This window comes from Hemiscyllium ocellatum, chromosome 16 (assembly GCF_020745735.1).
Source record: "Hemiscyllium ocellatum isolate sHemOce1 chromosome 16, sHemOce1.pat.X.cur, whole genome shotgun sequence".
In the NCBI taxonomy this organism is placed as follows: domain Eukaryota; kingdom Metazoa; phylum Chordata; class Chondrichthyes; order Orectolobiformes; family Hemiscylliidae; genus Hemiscyllium; species Hemiscyllium ocellatum.
This window is the reverse complement of record NC_083416.1, coordinates 51,576,445-51,592,711: the sequence shown is the minus strand read 5'-3', so window position 1 is coordinate 51,592,711 and position 16,267 is coordinate 51,576,445. Positions and strand designations below refer to the sequence as shown.

At 38.8% G+C, this 16,267-nt stretch overlaps 1 protein-coding gene across 1 annotated transcript in view; it reads left to right on the top strand.

Annotated features, from left to right (window-relative positions):
• The first annotated feature begins 4,129 nt into the window (after nucleotides 1–4,129).
• Nucleotides 4,130–16,267, top strand: part of LOC132823427 (F-box/LRR-repeat protein 3-like) — a 44,240-nt gene continuing 32,102 nt past the window's right edge. Inside the window, exons 1-2 of the mRNA XM_060837255.1 lie at nucleotides 4,130–4,227; nucleotides 15,534–15,599. The gene's annotated coding sequence lies outside the window, so the exon portion shown is untranslated. The remainder of the gene's footprint in view (nucleotides 4,228–15,533; nucleotides 15,600–16,267) is intronic.

The following is a 16,267-nucleotide window of genomic DNA, read 5'->3' as shown; positions in this document are numbered from 1 at the left end:
TTTCTCCAAGAAATTGAACATTCATCAGCAGAAATATTCAACAGTTGAGGAGACTTTCAGCTTGGTGTTGGCATTACAGCATTTCAATGTTAATATTAACAGTAATGTATTTGAGACAATCACATACACTAATCATAACCCATTGAAATTTGTGTAGAAATTTAGGGACAGAAATTCCACACTGTTTAGATAGACCTGTTGTTATAGCTATTCAATTTGAAAAGGGTGCACGTGGCAGGACGAGAAAACGTGGTTGCCAACACATTGTTGAGACTTGAATGAGAAACGGAGGTGTTTGGTGGTGGGAGTAAATCGAAGATTTTGTGTGCGTGTTTATAGTCAATGTGATGTATATGGGGGTTGTAGTGTACTGACAATGAGATTAAGGTGTTTTAAACTGAAGCTATTTTTGAATATTGATCGTTCTTTTTTTTAAAATGGGGAAGGTGAGATGATGCTGCTCCTGTAACAAGGTTAGGTTGCCCTTAAGCTTTTTTCTCAGAGGGTTTGGAAAGACACAGGTTCCATTTTGTATGCATTTATCTACTTGAAGAAGCTCTTACATATATATAAAAAAAACACTTGTACAATTAAAGGGGAGTAGCCAGTTCTCCCAGCTCAGCCTTTCTGTGGTCTCGTTTGGTTTGGTTTCAGCAGGCAGGCAATTTTGAAGCTGCTTGACCCAAAGAAGCAGATCCATTCTGATGCCCCGTCGCTCCTGTAAGACTCTAGTGTTTGATTTTACCGTTTTTTTTGCCAAGGGGTGTTTATGGGGATTGTTGCAGGATTTTGGAATAGCATCATTAGGTTGGGATAATCTGTTGGGTTTTCAGATAGGTTGTTATTCTATATATTCTGTTCTTGGTTGTTTGTGTTTCATCCAGTGATTTTGCAAAAAAAAATTCTGTTTTGTTTAAAACCGAGTGGTTGGGCCAGCTGCATCACTCCTGGAATGTCCACTATACACCTTCTTAAAACAACTGGCAAACTTAGGGTCCGGGCTACTTTCTTGAAATGTTTTGAGGGGATCTGGCTTGGTCCTTAACAGTAGAAGTGATTGGCACAAAAGGACATCTGTACTATTGGAGGTGTACTATAAGCCTCTAAACAGTCAGAGAAATACAGGATTAAATACATAATCAAATTTCATAGAAGTGTAAGAATAATAAAGCAGTAAAAGTAGGGGATTTTAAATTGCAAATATTATTAGGATGGGTTTAGTGTGCACTGCAGTGAGGAAACAAATTTTAAATTGGATCCAAGAAAATCTCTTAGCCAGAACATAGAAAACCTAACAAGGGAGGGGCCAATTCTAACTTAATATTTGAGAATGAGCCTGGGCATGCGGAAGGCATATCAGTAGGGGGACATTTTGAAGATCGTGACTATAACTCAGTTGGATCTAAAATAGTTATGGAAAAAGAGAAGGAATAAATGTTCTAAATGGTGAAAGGCTAATTTTATTAAGAAAACATATGCTATGGCCCAAGTAAAGTGAGATTAGCCAATTGCAAATAAAACTGTTGGCGAAGTGGGGGAATATTTTGAGTATAGGGAAAATATATCACAGTAAAGTCAAAGAGTCACATCAGGACTGGGGAACCCTATGTATCAAGGAATTTCAAAGACAGAAATAAAAGAAAAAGAGAAGCTATGGCAGGTACAAAGGGTTCAATATTGCACATTTCCGAGAGAAGCATAAGTGCATGGGTGAACTTATAAAGAAAATGAGGTAAACTTTGAGAGTACATGAGAAGATATTGGCAGGTAGAATATATGGAAACCTAAAGGGCCTTTTTTGAAAATAGACAAAGACCAAAAGAATAACTAAGGAAAGTGTAGGACCCCTTCAAGATCTAAGATGCAATTTATTTGTGGACTGAGAAAAAATAGACACAGTCCTCAATTGTGCCAACTTTCACAATAGAAAAGGTAGAGACAGATATAGTCTTTAGGATGTGGAGCTGTGAAATATTAGAATAAATAAACATTATAGAGAGAGGGATTTCTAATGCATTTAGCAGCCTTAAAGGTTGACATATTGGCAGGCCCAGAGGAAATGTATCCAAGGTTGTCAAGGAAGATATCAGAGCCCTAATAATAATTTTCAAATCTTCTTTGGCCATCAGTGAGGTCCAGAGGACAGTTAACATTTCCAATTATTAAAAAAGGAATGAGGATGCACCAGATTATTATGGGCCAGTTAGTCCATGATAGGGGGAAGTTATTTAAAAGAATTCAGATGGACAGGATATATTTGTACTTGGAGAAACACAGATTAAATCACATATAATCAGCAAGAGATTGTTGAAGGAAGTTGAAGTTTGATAAACTTGACTGACCTTTTCAAAGATGTAACCCAGATGACGTTCATACATTTCATGTGGAATGCAGCACGTAACTCTTGTCACCACATGGTAGGAAGGATGTGATTGCACAAGATTGGTTTCAAAGGAAACTTACCAGATGTTGCATGTGCTGGAAGGTCTGAGCTATGAGGGAAAATGTGATAGGGTGGCATTGTTTTCACTGGAGCAGTGAAAATTGCGAAGGAGCCTTAAAGAGGTGTATCAAATTGTGAAGACCATGGGCTAGAGTGAATAGGAAGACTTTTTTTCTGCTGCTAGAGTGGTCAATAATGAAGAGACACAGATTTAAGGTAAGAAGTTGAAGACTAAGAGGAGAATTGAAGAGAATATTTTTCCGCTCAAAGAGTGGTGGGTGTCTGGCGCTTAGTGTCTGAAAGAAGCCCTGTATGGATTAGGCAGTATTTAGATACTCACTCACATTGCCATAGCCTTGAGAGCAAAGGGTGAAGAGCTGAAAAATATGATTAGTGTAGTCAGATTTTAGTTCACTGACACTGACAATGGGTTGAACTATATCCTTCTGTTCTGTAAACTTAGAGCTATAGAGTCATAGAGATGTAAAGCTTGAAACGACCCTTTGGTCAAACTCATCCATTCTGACCAGATATCCTAAATTAATCCAGGCCACTTTGCTGACATTTGGTCCATACCCCTCTAAATCATTCCTATTCATGCACCCCTCCAGTTGTCTTTTAAATGTTGCAATTGTACCAGCCTCCACCACTTTCCTCTGGCCAGATTCCTTGAAAGAGAGCAGAAAACTGCAACAGGTGAAGGAGCAAGTCGACCATTATCTTCTCAGGGCAACCAGAATTAATGTGGCCTTGTCATCTCTACCCATGTACAACAAACAAATCTAAATAAATGATTTTGAAGAAGGTTTGCATCAAAGCGAACAAATAAAGAGGACATTAATGATTGAAAAATGAGCTTTTAATAATTAGCACTGCACATTATGCTTTGGCGGAAAATGAGTATTAGTCTGCAATATTGGCAATTAAGGCATGGAATGCTTTGAGGAATCTCATGTGGCGTCTCAATCTTCAGGAGACTTGACTACCCCACTATTCATTTACTGGAGTGTCCACAGCATTACAAGGTATATATTAAACAGCAGGCCCTTTTCTTTTCATAAATGCTGTCAGACCTATTTGGTTTCTCCGGCAATTTCTGTCTTTGCTGTATTATATAAATTAAAGGATTAAACCCGGCAAAACTCTCTCGGGTTTGAGGAAAGAAAACTATGCACAACGATGACACTGTGATATGTATATATTTATCGAGTTGATCGTGCCCATCAAATTCAAACTCAACAATTACTATTGACAAACACAGTTAAAAATCACACAACACCACGTTATAGTCCAATAGATTTATTTGGAATATTGACAAACACAAACCTTCAGCAAGGACTCAGTCACACGATTATTCCGGTGTCTGTTGCATTATGGGATTGTAGTTTATTAAGGCATTCTAAGGTGGTGCGTAACAGGAGGCGGACTACAACACCCACAATGCATCGTGCCTCCTCCCACACACACAAACACATCGCTGCTCCGAATCTTATCAACGATGACATGGCATTGTCAAATTAGACATTTGCTATTGGTCTCCGTGCATGCCAATCATAGTCAGACCGTCACCTGCGCCGTAACCATCGCTTCGATTGGTTCAGCCGTTGCTTTTTGTTGTGAGGTCACAACGGAGACGCCCCCCCATATCCCATAGCGATTGGTCTATTCTTCCCGAGTGGAATTATGTATGGCTAATAGACACGTCCATCAGAGTGACGGTTGGAGGAGGCAGAGGTGGTCGTGTTTGGGAAAAAAGATCGGAAGGTGTCGCAGTAAATAGGAAAGTAAGTCGGGAAGCAGTTATAATTGTTATATGCCATGATAATGAGCTAGGTTATTGTTTGGTGATGGGGGTATGAGGGAGTGTTGTGATCTATTTGGAGGTGCGTATGGTGCTGGATCATGGAAGCTGGGCCTTGCGTTCCGGCAGAGCTCCGGCCCCCCTCACCTCCAGCTCGGGCTGTCTGAACCGAGTCACACTCCGGATTGAGAACTTGCGGCTTTCCGAAACATACGTTGCGTAGTATAGATTTGCAGCAAGCAGCTGTGGCGGGCATACATTTGCAGCAGGGACCTTTTTCAACGAATTGATTGTTTTAAAAAAAGACTGACAGCCAGCAATCAACACTGCCGGGGTTGCTATGGCTACGGCGCATGTCAATCATCGGAGCTTTGCCTCTGCAAATCTAATGTTGACTGCTACCCAGGGTCACTAATCCTTGATGCAACCTTCATATAAACGTTTCTGGCGTTTTGCCTTGTGTTATTTGTTTATACATCTCATTGACGATGAAGGTTTTGTTTAGGGAAGACAAGTATCCTTTGCCGTTTGGCCTTTCTGTGAGTGCTTGAATTCTGCATGACTATGAGTTTTTGCAGATTGTCGATCCATTATTTAAATGTCTTGGCTGCCGTAACTTATTGCCTCTGGTCAACTTTGTGTATCTTTTGCAATTTAATTAAATTAAAACCTTAAACACAGAGACATAGAGATGCACAGAATGGAAATAGACCCTTTGGTCCAACTGGTCCAGAATGATCAGATATCCTAAATTAATCTAGTCCTATTTTTCCATTCAGATGCCTTTTAAATGTTATAATTGTCCCAGCATAAACCAGTTGCTCTGACAGCTCATTCCATACATTCACCTACCCACTGTCTGAAAAAGTTGCCCCTTAGGACCCTTTTAAGTCTTTTTTCCCTCTCACCCTAAACCTATCCCGTCTTGTCGTGGACTCCCCCGCCTTTGGGAAAGATCTTATCTAATTACCCTATCCGTGTCCCTCATGTTTTTTTTAAACCTCTAAGGTCAACCCTCAGCCTCTGACGCTCCATGGAAAGCAGCCCCAGCCTATTCAGCCTCTCCCTGCAGCTCTGGTTTCACTCTGAAGCCACTTAATTGGAGGATAGATTTAAACATCCTCTAACTGGGAAAGTTTTCACTTTTGATTCTGAGACTGTGTTCTATATGCTCCCTTAATAATGATTTCATTCAGTATAATCGACGATTCCCTTGGGTCTAGATCAACCAGAATGTTAAGATTTAGAATGTGTAATATCAGTTCCCTTATCCTTTACTCTTGAAACCTAACTTGTTCAAAACTTGCATATTCAGCTGGCACAAAGCTTGGAAATATTGTGAATTGGGAGAAGGGTAGTGACAGATATAGATATAGATAGACTGGTTGAATGGGTGGGCATGGAACAGGTCAAAATCAATGTACAGAAGTTGAAGTGACCTCTTTTGTAAGGGAGAATGAACATATGCAATTATACATAAACAGAATAGTAGGCAGAGCAGGAAGATACTGGATTTATGTATATGAATTGTTGAAAATGGCAGAGCAGATTGAGAAGGCAGTTAAAGGTTTTTATAAATCTAGGCATAGAGAACAAAAACAAGGAAGTTATGGTTGACTTTTATAAAGCAATAGTTCTGCCCCAGATGAAGTATTGTGTGCAATTCTGGGTACCACATTTTTGGGAAGATGTGAAGGCAATGGAGAATGGTTCTAGGAAAGAAAAGACTTCACATGAGGATAGATTGGAGAAGCTGGAGATATTTTCCAAAGGAAAAAGGAAGTTTGATAGAAGGGTTGAAAATCATGAGGGGTCTGGATAGAATATATGCAGAGAAAGACTTAAAAATGAGATATCAACCTGGTCAAGCTACAATGCAGGATTCCTTGTGTGCCAGATAACATTAGCAGAAAGTGACAGGGCTAAGTGATTCCACTACTGATGTCTTAGATTGAATCTCTGTTTTGTTGCCACATTTAGTTTTGACAGATGATGGACAACTGGAGAACTCATTAGATAAAAGAGGCTCCAAAAATACTTTCATGCTCATTTGAGGAACCCAGTGTACCAATGCAACAAATAAGATTGAACCATCTGCAATAATCTTCACCTAGAAGTGTCAAGTGGATGATCTATTTCTGTTTCCCCAGAGTGTTCACCACTATCACAAATACCAGTTTTCCTGTCACCCACTCCTTGTGATATCAAGTAGTGATTCAAGCACTGGATACTGCAGTATTGCACCATGACAACATTCCAGCTCTTGTACTGTAGAATTGCCATTCTCCTAGCCAAGTTGTTCTGCTTCTGCTAAAATACTGATATCTGTCAGTTAATGTGGAAAATTGGTGAGGTACTCCTGTGTACACAAAGAGGAGCCAGTTACCAGTTTACTTTACTTTAAATTAGTAGAGTGATGAAAGTGGTCATCTACAGTGGTATCAAGTAGCTCTTGCTCAGCAATAAACTGCTTACTAAAGCTCACTTTAGTTCTGCTATACCAGGCAATGACCACTCAACTCTTAACCTCATTACAGCCTTTGCTCAAACATAGATGAAAGAGGCTGGATTCCAAGGTGGGGTGGGATGCTGGTGAGATTGACTGACTGTTCTTGATATCATGACTGCATTTCAGCTAAAGTGGCATCAAGGATCTGTAGCTAAGCTACAGTCAATTAGGAAAACACCCAGTACAAAGGAAGATTGTTGTGTTTATTTTAAAGGGTCATCTCCATTCTAGGACATAGGGGAGCCAGGGGATAGTGTCCAAGGTCCAATAATCCTCAGTTGCTTCATCAATGATCTTGCCTCCATCACAAGGGTAGAAGTGGGGATGTTCAATGACGATTAGTATTCGGCATCATTCATAGATCCTTGGGTTTGAATCAATCCATGTCCAAATGCAGCAAAGCTTGGTTAAAATCCATGCTTGGGCTGATAAATGGCAAGTAATATTTATGGCAGGTAATATCCAATAAGAGAGAATCTCACAGTATTGCTCCATGACATTCATTACCATTACTGAATTCCCACCATCAAGATTCTGGGGTTACCATTGACCAGACATTGGATTGGACTGGCCCAATAAATACTTTGGCTATCAGAATGGATCAGAGGCCAGGAGGTTTGATAGAAGAGTTGAATATCCTGAAGAGTCTGGATAGAATACATGCGGATAAATACTGCTGCAAATAATTAACCTCCTGACTCGCCGAAGCATTTGGCACACATTAGGAGGGTGATGGAAGACCAGTGACTTGACTGGATGACTATAACTCCAACAGCATTCAAAAAGTGGGATACTGTTTGTGAGAAGGCAGCAACTTGATTGGACTTGCATCCACAAACATTCTCTCCCTCCACTATTGACATATGGTCGTCGCTGCCTTGTGTACCATCTACTGATGCAATGCAGAAATTCACCATAGCTCCTTAAACACATGACATTGCCATCTAGACAGACAAGACCAGCATTTTTTGTAGGAACTCCACCATCTTCAAGTTGCCCTCCTAGCCACTCTGTATCCTGATTTGGAAATATTGTTGTTTCATTTGTGTTGCTTGCTCAGAGTCCTGATTTCTGTCCCCAGCAGTATTACAGGTATGCCTTCAAACAGACTGCAACAGTTCAATAAGGCAAATGACCTTCAAAGTCGTCTTAGGTACAACTAGGATTGGGTGACTGCTGGCACACACTGTGAAATCTACAAACCATGAATTTTGTTTTTTTTAAAAAGTGAATACGATCTAGAGTACTCTGTCTGAGAGTACAATGGCTTTCAGAGGAATATTACTTAATTATCTGAAGGGAATAGTCTACATGGAAATGGTGAGGGACTTGGAAAAGCTTGATTTGCTCTTGCAGAAAGCTAGTATGGCCATGATGGCCAGAGTTCTTGTAGAGTTGTACAGCATGGAAATACATCCTTCGGACTAACTCAACTGTGCTGACCAGTTATTTGAAATTAATCTAGTCTCATTTGGCCAAGATCCTTGTAAACTCTCTTCCTATTCATAATTCATCCAGCCACCTTTTAAATGTTGTACCAACCTCCACTACTTCCCCTGGCAGCTCCTTCCATTTGTGCACCGCCTCTGTGTGAAAAAGTTGTCCCTTTGGTCTTTTTTAAATCTTTCCTTTCTCATCTTAAACATTCCCATTAGTTTTGGCTTTTTTTTTCACCCCCATCCCCCAGGGAATATACCTTGTCTATTTACCCTATCCATGTCCCTCATGCTTTTATAAACCTCTAAGGTCACCCTTCAGTTTCTGAAGCTTAAAGGAAACAACCCTAGCCTATTCAGCCTATCCCTATAGCTCAAAACTTCCAACCCAGACAACATCCTTCTAAATAATTTCTGCACCCTTTTCAACTTTAACAACATCTTTCCTACAGCAGGAAGTCCTGAATGGAATGTACTATTCTGAAATTGGCCGAAACAATGTTCTGGACCACCTGAACGTGATATTTCAAATCTTATACTCAATGCACTGACCAACAAAAGCAAGTGTGCCAAACATCATCATCACTATCCTGTCTACCTGCGACTCCACCTTCAAGAAACTATGAACCAGCAGTCCAAGGTGTCTCTGTTTGACAACACACCCCAGGAACTTGCCATTAAGTGTATAAGTCCTGCCCTGATTTACTTTCCCAAAATACAATATCTCATATTTGTCTAGACTAAATTCCATCAGCCCATCTGATCAAGGTCCCACTGTATTCTGAGAAAAGCTTCTTTACTGTCCACAAAACTACCAATTATGCTGTCACATGCAAACTTGCTAACCGAGTGTGATGGAGTATGTGCCTCTGAGAGGGTGAGAGTGTAGATGTAGGTGTGTGTGTGTGTGTGTGTGTGTGTGTGTATGAGAAAGGGTCTATGTGAGTGTGGTCATGTATAAGAATGGGTGTATGTGTGAGTGTAAAGTGTAGTGGGGTCACCTGTAGCGTGACATGAATCCAAGATCCCGGAAAGGCCTCCCACTTTCCAATCATCCCTTTACCTGCAAATAACCTTTCCTAATCAACTTCTGAAAGTTGTTGCCAACATTGTCAAAGTTGACCTTACACCAATTTAAAAGTAATTTTTAGATGAGATCTTATCCTTTTTTATATAACTATTTTAAAACAAATGGAACTATGAGCCCCAAAGTGCTCCCCCACTGACACCTCAGTCACTTGCCTTTCTTTATTTCCCAAGAGAAACTCCTGTTTTGCTCCTTTTCTAATAGGTATATCAGGTGGCTCAGTGGTTAGCACTGCTGCCTCACCGCGCCAGGGACCCGGTTTCGATTCCAGCCTTGGGTGACTGTGCAAACTCCATACAGACATTCTCCCCGTGTCTGCATGTGTTTCCTCTGCATGCTCCCATTTCCTCCCACAGTCCAAAGATGTGCAGGTTAGGTGAATTGTTCATGCTAAATTGCCCATAGATTAAGGTGCATTACTTAGGGGGGGTGGGTCTGGGTGGGTTACTCTTCGGCCCAACTAGTCCACACCGACCCTTTGAAGGGCCTGTTTCCATGCTGTACGGAATTTAATCTAAAAAACATTTAATCTAAAATCTTCAATCAGGAATTCCTTAATCCAAGCAATTAATATGATGGAAGTTTAGACACTTTAGCAGACTTCAAGCTGAGAAAATCTGAGCAATCTACAGGATAGCTTTCAAATGATTGAAATCACAGTTCATTACTTGGAAGGTTTTCTTTCTAGCATGACTTTTTAAAAGACAACAGTTTTTCCAAAGGACACCTGAGAACCAGTTCAACCTGATAAGCTGAGTTGTGGCAGGAGGACTTTACTTTGAATAAATACAAGGTATTGCATTCTGGTAAAACAACAAGGGCAGGACTTATTCAATTAATGGTAAAGCCCTTGGTTGTGTTGTGGAACAGAAAGCTAGCAGTTCAGGTACATAATTCTTTGAAATTTGCAGCACAGATAGACAGGGTAGTTAGGACAACATTTAACATGCTTGCCTTCATTACTCAGACCATTGAATGCAAGAGATGGGACGTCATGTTGAAGTTGTACAAGATGTTGGTGAGGTCTCTTGTGGAGTACAGTTCTGGTTGTCCCACGATAGGAATGGAGGGTTTAAATTATTAAAAATAGGCTGGGACTTTTTCATTGGAGTTGAGGAGTGACTTTATAGAGGTTTATAAAATCACGGGCATAGATAAGGTGAATAGCAAATGTATCTTCCCTTGGGGGAATGGGAGGTGGGTGTCAATACTAGGTGCCATATTTTTAAGGTGAGAGGAGAAAGATTGAAAAAGGCCATGAGGGGCAACTTTTTTTACACAGTGCATAGAATGAACTGCCAGAGGAAGTGGTGGATGCAGATACTGCTACAACATTTAAGAGACATTTAGATAATTACATGAAGAGGAAAGATTTGGAGAATATTGGGCCAAATGCAAGCAAGTGGGACTGGTTTAATTTGAAAACGTGGTTGGCGTGGGCTAGTTGACCGAAGGGTCTGTTTCCATGCTCTATTACCCTGTTTCCCTGAATGAGGTGGTCCATGTTGGGAATTGAGTGCTGCATCACATTTGGCTGCTTTCAGCTGGAAAAAGAAATTGCATTTTTATCCTGATTAATTCTGGAAGCAGCAGCTCACTTTTTTTAGTCATGGCAGGAAAAAGGAGTAAGCCAGGACCACAACAAATTTTGTCTTCTACTGTGAAGGGTTCAATTTTTACTAGTTTTAAATTTGCACCTTGACACCTGGTACAAGGTTAGTCAAGTGTAAATTTTTTTTTTGAAGCATCTCAGTACTTCACTGTTCATTTCCTTTAGATTAGCCTTTCTGGTAACTTGTGTGATGCATCTGGACCAATCAATGGTCTAAAAATTAGGCCAACAGCTAAACATTTTTTTTATACTGTAAGTTTACAGTTATCAAGTAACTGAACAATATCTGAGCTTTGCTGTTGACTTATGCTGGTTGTGCTACTTACTCAGTTATTCTTATAACTACTATTTCAAAGAAAATGTATTCCTGATGCAGCAAGTTTTTTATATGTAAAATAGATGGCCTGGGAATAAGCGTTATATTGGAAGTGACTGGGAAAATAGTGTTGCTAAGACCTGTTCAAAAACTTTATTATCAAGTAATGTTTGTGTTTTGGTGGATCTCTTATAATGATCACAGACAAAATTCAGGCATGCCTTTAGTTCTCCAGTTGTTTTTGTCTCCCACTCTTGAGTTTATTTCCTTCTCCTCTTCCCCCCCCCTCCATCTTCTAAAACAAAAGTTCTGGACTCCAACTACCTGCACTCTGACATATTTTTCCCTGTTGCATGGTCTATTTCATTTCTCCCAAGAAAGACCTTGCTGAAGACACTTGTCTATGGTTGAAGTGAAAGGTTTATAAAGATAGAGATTTAAGGTAATGTTAGCTGTAGTGCGAGTATATTTGAAATTTGAAGGGTCTTTTTTTTTCACTATTTCATTGTACTGCTGATGTGGATTGTTGAAAAACTAGTGTAGTGTGTCAGAGAGGATATTTGGAGAACTAGGGCTGGAAGCAACCTTGCTTTGAGTGAAGGGATCAGCAAGATGATTGTTGTGATGAGATGCTCGGAGGAGGATCCAAAACTAGGATAATATCTATGAAGTGAAATTTGGACTTGCTTGTGTTAATTCTCCCTAACATTGTGGTTATCAATTGGTCAGAAATTCTATTGTTTCCCATTGTTTAACTTGGAGAGAGTGTACTAGTCTTGTGATTTCCCTGTTCATTTGTTTAGAATGAATCTGGATAGGGAAGTCCATTTCTCCAGACATCTTTTTTTGTTTGTTATCCCATTTCTGCTCCTTTCTGGTTTTGCACAATCTGTTTCTGTGCTATCACAGAGTTTCTTTGTGCTTTTTTTTATGACTATCTCCTTCTCATTTTTATAAACTTAGGTTTTTAAAAATCATTTTCAAGTTTTCATGATAGTCATTGACCTGAAAGGTTAATTCTGCTTCTCTATCCACAGCCTGACCTGTGTGTTTACCACATTATGTTTATATTGGTAATCAAGGCCACTGATTTAGTTTCAACACACATAAGCAATAATAGAATTTGATGTTTAGGATATTATTCTGCAATAGAAGCACCTAACTTATTCAATGACCTTAAATTACTGGTTCTAATGTAATGTACCTTGTATAACATATTTCAGTAAATATGTGCATAATGTACAGAACACTACCAATGAGTAATGTAATGGAGAATCTATTCAAGTATGTCAAATTTTTTTTGACCAGTACATGCATATATGGTCCTCTGGACCTTTCATTTTCAGTAATACACTAGGTGACTTCATATAGAGAAAAATGTGTTTGCAGCTCACTGACCTTAATGTAATCTACTTTTTTTGGCAAAATGTATATTTGATCCACAGGATTCTGCAGTGTAGTACAATTGCTGGTTGAAATCTACTACGTTAATAAGGTAAAGGGTTGCTCACTCATTAAACTGGTGGTGGGTTAACCTGAGGGACACCATGCTTGTTTATAATGGCATCTAACTCTGCTGAAAACTGCATTCCTGAACTAATTCAAAGAGATTAGCAAATAATGCCCTGTTCATAGTATGAATTAACTAAGTAAGATATGACATTATTAAAATATCCTAAACTGACCTTGGAAACGAGGTGTCCCAGAGATAAGGGCGTGCAAAATAAGTCAGTTCTCAGGAAATATCATTGGCTTAATTTTATGTCTATTTGTCATTTTTATTTCATTTTATTGGAATAATTTTACATTTTAAGGCTGCTCTGTTTGTTAAGAGATCTATAAAAGTTGTCTGTATTTTAAGCTAAAGTGCGCAGTTTGTACAGGGTACACAGAGTGCTTAACCCTCGTGTTGCTAGATAACCTATGCCAGGCATAGTAATAAATTGTGAAATCTTGCTGAACCAGACCAAGCTGCTAGTGTTTATTTCACTGATCGTAGAACTGAGAGGCCCCTCCCAGTTGTCCAGATCATTTACAGGAAGGGGCTTGCGATTGAGAAGGGCAGACTTTCATAGTAACCTCAGGTGGTATGGGAATTGAACTCGCACTGTTGATCTCACTCTGCATCACAAATTAGCCAACCAGTCAACTGAGCTAACTGACCCTGATATCGGTGTAAATACGTCATGTAAACTTTTGAAGATTACACAACTGCTGGAGATTAGGAGAAAGTGAGGCCTGCATGTGCTGGAGAATCGGAGTCAAAAAGGGTGGTGCTGGAAATCCACAGCAGGTCAGGAATGATGAAGGGCTTATGCCTGAAACATGACTCCCTTGGCCCTAGGATGTTGCCTGATCTGCTGTTTTTCCAGCACCACCCTTTTCAACTACTGGAAATTGAATTTGGTCATGACTTTTGTGGAGGGTGTTTTGAATCCAGTAGAGAGTAATAGCTTTTCAAATGAAACACAAATTCCCAGTGATCAATGTGAAGGAGTTGCTCAAGTTTTCATCTTTTAAGCAAAATTAAAAGCAATGTTGACTCAACACTTATGTTGGAACCTTATACTTTAAACTACAGAAAAAGTCCTTTATTTGCATAAATGTGACCAAATCTTCCTCTGCTGTTATTCTTTATTATGTCCTTTTTTAAGAAGACACTTATTCTGCTGGAACTAGCCCGACATTCTCCTCTGCTCCCTCTGGCTTTATTCACTTGTTTTTGTAGCCAGATAAATTCTAATCCTTGAATTCCTTCCTTTGGCCAAAACTGGTCAAACCTGCCATTTAAATACTCATGAACAGTGCCTCTTCAATGTGAACATGAGCACCCTTCCACATTCTTGCATGATAACCATAGAGACTTACAGTCTCCATCTATTGGCTACCTTCAAATTCTAGGAGAATAATAGTCCTTGAGAGAAGAATTGATTTTTTTTTTTGAAGAAAAAACCTTGTAAGTCAATCCTGCAATATCTTTTTATCAACTCTTCACTCTCGATGAATCTCTTCTTGTTCTTCTGTTAAGCCCCACTTCAATTCTCCATTTCATTCTAAATTAAAGACACAATCCAGAGCCATAATAAATCAAACCTTGTTTTAACTGACACCTTTATGAGCCGGCACTCTTAATAAACCGGCAAAAATTATACACCTGAAACACCACAAAAGTTACTGTATTATTCTGCCCCATTAATACCGTTTTTTATTAACATAGCTTAATGTAATTATTCAATCAAATGGCCATGTGAAATATCAACAGTGAATTCAATTTCAAGTTAATTTCTTTCAAGAAATGTTATTTACTGCAACTTCCATGTAATCAGTTGAGGGTGTGAGTGAGCATGCTGTCTGTTGGTTTTTTTTTAGGCAAAATTGCATTATTATTTAAGTGACTTATGCTGTAAGAGTATAACAGTGATGTGTATACCCTTGTATTACACTTGTATTACTTGGTGTATGTTTTTACATTTGTTTATGTGGATCTCTTGAGTATCCAGAATAATTTACCAATTGGCACACCTCTCTCTTGGTCTCATAGATGCTGGATAATAAAAAAAGTTTCCTGTAATAGTCTCCCATTTGTAACTATGCAGTTCTAATTTTACAAATAGATGTGTACATTAAGACATCTTTTGGCCATGAAACATGATAGATTGGGTGCTATGGTGAGAATCAAACAAGACCAATACCTTATTTAAAATTGAAGAAACTGAATTGATTGCACTTTTTTTTTGTCTTGTCTAAGTTGTCACTTACATGATGAAATGCAGTTATTTCATGACACTATAGACAGGAGAAATGTACAAATTTAATGCCATATATAGTAATTTTTTAAAGAACAGCTTTCATTTTAACCTTGGGTTTAGGATTAATTTTCATAATCTGAACTTCTATTCATAATATTTGAACCCTTGTCATCCATGCATCTTGCTTAAGATATAAATAGTTGCCTGTTTCTGTTTGGCGGTGTCTCATTTTCAAAGCTTAGAGAATCTGGACAAAAACCACTCGGTCACTGAACCTCCATTAATTAGTGGACCAAAAGTAGAGTACTTCTATGATTTGGGTTAGTACATATAGAAATTTCTGTTTGACACATTGGCACTCTAACTATGAACATGTGCAAATACAAGGGCTTGAAAAGGAATTGACAAAGGGAGTTTGATCCTGTTGGTTGTAATACAGTATTGCTGGTGGCAGTGATTTGTAATGTTGAGAAGTGGGTTTAGGATAAAACAATTATGCTATCTCTGTGATCAGATGTTAACATATTTGATTTTGGGGCTGTAATTTCCTGTAATTTCTAACTTTAATCCCTGCTAACAGAATTTTCAAGATGGCCGAAAACCTTCTGGAGAAAATTGAAAGCTTCGTCACATAAAGACCTGGGAGGTATTAAGCACTTTAATAATTGTCCACCCTCAAGTAATTTTTTTTTTGCAAATGATTTTGTATCGCACTTATAAAACATAGATTATTGAATGTGAAGTTTAAATGACTTGCTTAAAAATGCAATTTGTACCTATGGAATTTATTATTTCTACCATAAATATTAAACTAATGCTTTGCTGTGATTTTTCATCTATATGACCTTAATTTGTATGCTAATGTTTTTGTCACCTAATGTATGATTGAATGGTATATTTTCTTCATGGTGAAGTATATGGATTGAGATTTGGGCTTATACTTTAATTACAGCCTGAATTTTTACAGAAGGAAGTTTGAATGACATTCTGCATTTGGTGACTTCTGCACACCACATGTTAAATTCTCAGCTGTGGTATCAATTGAAAGCTGAAGGTGAAAACATCTTAACATTTTTAGAAACTTCTTTAAACTTTCAGATTTTTTTGATAATTACGTATTGTATTCTTGTATGGGAAGAAAGTATTGTTAGCAATGGTGGCATTTGGTGCCTTTCCCTAATTTCCCTTGCACTGAATGGCTCTTTCAGCCATTTCAGAGGGCATTTAAGAATCACCCATGTTTGTGGTCTGGAGTCACATACAGGCCAAACCAGGTAAGAATGGCACATTTTCTTACCTCAAGGAAGTTAATGA